The following is a 4,059-nucleotide window of genomic DNA, read 5'->3' as shown; positions in this document are numbered from 1 at the left end:
GCCACCCTAATAGACTGAACGTTTCAATTTCCCATCCCCATCAGACCAGTACTCTGAGACAGCCACCCTAATAGACTGAACGTTTCAATTTCCCACCCCCATCAGACCAGCAACTCTGAGACAGTCACCCTAATAGACTGAATGTTTAAATTTCCCATCCCCATCAGACCAGAACTCTGAGACAGTCGTGTTCCTTGATCAGAAGAATCTTGTGTCTCAGTTGGAACTTCAAGCATCTGCATCCATAAGCAAAGTCCAGGCCAGAGTAAATCATTATATTGCAATAATTCCCACCAGCCCATGGTGTCAAACATCTTTCTCTTCATTCGCTTGGGTTCTGGTCAGCTCATCCACAGCCATTCAAGCTAGGTCAATGGGTACCAGCCATAAGCTTGGGAGTCCACACACAAAGCAGCCATCTTTCTCATCCTTAGCCTCCATGGGCTAGGTCAATGGATGCCAATGGAACATGTGCAAACTCAGCCCATATCTTCATTGCTGCATCTCCCCCTACTTCCACTCATTGATTGGACTCAGATGATCTTCACAAGCAAGCACATCCAGGATGTCTACTTGCCAGCTCCCTTCAACTTTCAGTCCTAGAAGAGGGTTCTTCTGATGAATTCTGACTTGTCCTGCCTTTATGTATCCAACAGCAAACTACTTACTCAAAATTCAAAAAGCCAAACAGTCTTTCTTCCTCCCCACCCCCCTTGTAGTTCCTTCCTTCAAATACAAATCTTCTGTTCTCTCAGCAATCCTGGGTTGGTTCACATGTCTTTTCACACTCAAATTTCCTAAACAGGGCTCAGGTTTTCAACCACAGCACCCAATGCTCTATACACAGGGCTACTGGCTTCAAACAAAGCCTGTGTTGCTTCCAAGTAAACTCTACTTCCCCTTTTTGCATATCCAACAAATATTGGCTGAAGACAGAGTCACACACTCTATATAATAACCAATATTTATTTCTGTCATACATTTAGATCTATTTTACACTAGGTAGGAGAAACATTCAATATCATAGTACATTCACATAAACACAGAACCCTAAATACATAACCCTTCTTAAAACATTCCAGTTTCATAGTCTCTTCTCCACCCCTTGGTTATCTTCCCATTCATACACACCTGGCCTTGGCCTGTGGCGGGTAGAATCAGTAGACCCTGGCCCCCTATCAGTCATCTCATTTAACTGGCCTGGCTTTTGTCCAAACCCATCACAGTTGTGGCTTTTCTTGCCTTAGCTTCAGCATAACATCTCCTTTCCTTTCAGCCAAATACAGGTGAAAAACAAAGTAAGAAACTAAGAATCAAAAGTTTTACTTCCAATGTTCCTTCATGTTTTCTCTTAAAAAGTATCATGTTTCCATTTCTACTCCAATAAATTTGAAAATCTGGAAGAAATGGACAGATTCCTAGAAAAATACTATTCACCTAAACTAACACAGACTGAGGTGGAAAAGTTGAACAGATCTATAACAAAAGAAGAAATTGAACAGGTCATAAAAAAATTAACAACAACAACAAAATCCTGGCCCAGACAGTTTCACTGGAAAATTCTACCAAAAGTTCAGAGAAGAACTGACACCAATCCTACTCAAACTATTCCAGAACACAGAAAAGGATGGAATCCTCCCAAATTCATTTTATGAATCAAGCATAACCTTGATACCAAAACCAGGCAAAGACTTCACTAAAAAGGAAAACTACAGAGCAATATCCCTCATGAATATAGATGCAAAAATCTTCAACAAAATCCTAGCCAATAGACTCCAACAACATATCAAAAAATAATAATAATTCATTATGACCAAGTGGGGTTCATATCAGTTACACAAGGATGGTTCAACATAAGAAAATCAACATCATCCATCACATAAATAAAACAAAGGGAAAGAACCACATGATCACATCAATTGGTACAGAAAAGGCATTTGATAAAATCCCACACCCATTCCTGATTTTAAAAAAACAACTCTCAGCAAAGTAAGAATTGGAGGAAAATTCTTCAACATAATAAAGGGCATTTATGCAAAACCAACAGCCAACATTATTCTCAATGGAGAGAGAATGAAACTATTCCCCTCATGAACAGGAACCAGACAAGGATGCCCTCTATCACCACTTCTATTCAACACTCTATTGGAAGCCCTATCCAGGGCAATAAGGCAGGAAAGGGAAATCAAAGGCATTCAAATTGGTAAGGAAAAAGTCAAACTATCCTTATTTGCTGATGATATGATCCTATACCTAAAAAACGCAAGAGACTCAGCATAAAAAAAAAAAAAAAAACCTACTGGAACTAAGTGAGAGATTTAGCATCGTGGCAGGATACAAGATCAACATATAAAAATCTGTTAGATTGCTCTACACCAGCAAAGAGACTGCTGAAAAGGAAATAAGGAAATCAATACCATTTACAATAGCTATCAAAAATTAAATACTTGGGAATAAATCTCACTGTTGTTGTCGTTGTTGTTATGTGCCGTTGAGTCAGCCCTGACTCATAGCGACCCCTCTTTGGGTTTCCGAGGCAGTATCACTACAGAAGTAGGATTGCCCAACCTTCCTTCCGAGGAGTGGCTGGCAGGTTTGAACCGCCAGCCTTCTGGTTAGCAGTCAAGTGCCTTAGCCACTACGCTACCAGAGCTCACAAAAGACCTGTACAAAGAAAACTACAAAACACTACCTCAAGAAGCCATAAGAGATCTACCTAAATGGAATAACATACCATGCTCATGGATAGGAAGATTAAACATTGTGAAAATGTCAATACTGCCCAAAGCAATCTATACATTCAATGCAATCCCAATCCAGATCTCATCAACATTCTTTACTAATTTTATATAGAAAGGAGAGAGACCTCGGATAGGCAAAGCACTGTTGAAGAAGAACAAAGTAGGAGGTCTCACACTGCCAGATCTCAAAACCTACTATACAGCCACAGTAGTCAAAACTGCCTGGTATTGGTACAACGACAGACATATAGACCAGTGGAACAGAATTGAGAACCCAGAAATAGATCCATTGACCTATGGTCAGCTAATTTTTGACAAAGGGCTGAAGTCCATCAAATGGAGAAGAGATGGTTTCTTTAACAAATGGTTCTGGATAAACATGATACCCATTTGCAGAAAAATGAAACAAGATCCATACCTCACACCATACACAAAAATTAACTTCAGATGGATCAAATACTTAAAATGTGAAACCTAAAACCATAAAGTTCCTCGAGTAAAAACTAGGGCCAAATGCAGGAACCCTAATATATGGCATAAATAGACTATCAAGCATAACCCAAATGCACAAACAGCAGAAGAGAAACTAAATGATTGGGACCTTCTAAAAATTAAAATTTTTGGTGCTTCAAAAGACTTCTCCAAAAGAGTAAAAAGAGAACCTACAGATTGGGAAAAAATATTTGGCAACCACACATCTGACAAGGGACTTATTTCTAAAATTTATAGAAAACTTCAATACCTCAACAACAAAAAGACAATCTAATTCAAAAATGGGCAGAAGACATGAATAGACACTTCACCAAAGAGGATATTCAGGCGGCCAACAAACACACGAAGAAATGTTCATGATCATTGGCCATTAAAGAGATGCAAATCAAAACAACAAGATACCATCTCACCCCAGCACTAACAGCAAAGTTCAACAAGACAGAAAATAAATTCTGGCAAGGATGTGGAGAGATTGGGACTCTCATACACTGCTGTTGGAACTATCAAATGATACAATCACTGTGGAAAGCGGTATGGCAATTCCTTAAAAAGTTGGAATTAGAAATACCATTTGATCCAGCAATTCCATTACTAGGTATATATCCTGAAGAAGTGAGAGCCAGGACAAGAATAGATGTATGCACACCCATGTTCATCACAGCACTATTTACAATAGCAAAAAGATGGAAACAACCTGGGTGACCATCAACAGAAGAATGGATAACCAAACTATGGTACATACACACAATGGAATACTATGCAACACTAAAGAATAATGTAGAATCTTCCAAACACCACATAACATGGATGAACTTGGAGGACATTA

The sequence above is a fragment of the Orycteropus afer genome, unplaced genomic scaffold, assembly GCF_000298275.1.
Source record: "Orycteropus afer afer isolate SDZICR_OR568_19922 unplaced genomic scaffold, OryAfe1.0 scaffold00244, whole genome shotgun sequence".
NCBI classification, from domain to species: Eukaryota; Metazoa; Chordata; class Mammalia; order Tubulidentata; family Orycteropodidae; genus Orycteropus; species Orycteropus afer.
Note: the sequence above shows the minus strand (reverse complement) of the source record.